Below are 376 nucleotides of genomic sequence, written 5' to 3' on the forward strand. Positions count from 1 at the left end.
GTCCGCTGCGCCGGCTGCTTCGGCTCCACCGCCGGCTAGCCGGTGCGGGCGGAGCTGGGTTGAGAGACTGCTGCGAGGCCGGAGCCAGGGGTCCGGGGCCGAAGGCCGGGGACCCGGGCCAGGGCGACGCGGAGCGTACCTGTATTGTTCGGGGTCTGGGCAGCGCAGGGCACGACGCGCGACTCGGCTTCCAGCCTCGCGCTAGCTGCCGCCACGAGAGCCGCCTGATTGGCCAGCGGGCGCCGCCGTTTAAAACAGCCTCCTCGCCTGACCATTGGCCACCTGGTTCATGCATATTAAGCAGGTGCTGGCGCCGATTGGGCGCGGCCCGGGGCCCCTTCATTCAAACCCCGCGGCCCGCCGGCAGCTGAGCTCT

Source organism: Chrysochloris asiatica, unplaced genomic scaffold (assembly GCF_000296735.1).
Source record: "Chrysochloris asiatica unplaced genomic scaffold, ChrAsi1.0 scaffold00301, whole genome shotgun sequence".
NCBI lineage: Eukaryota > Metazoa > Chordata > Mammalia > Afrosoricida > Chrysochloridae > Chrysochloris > Chrysochloris asiatica.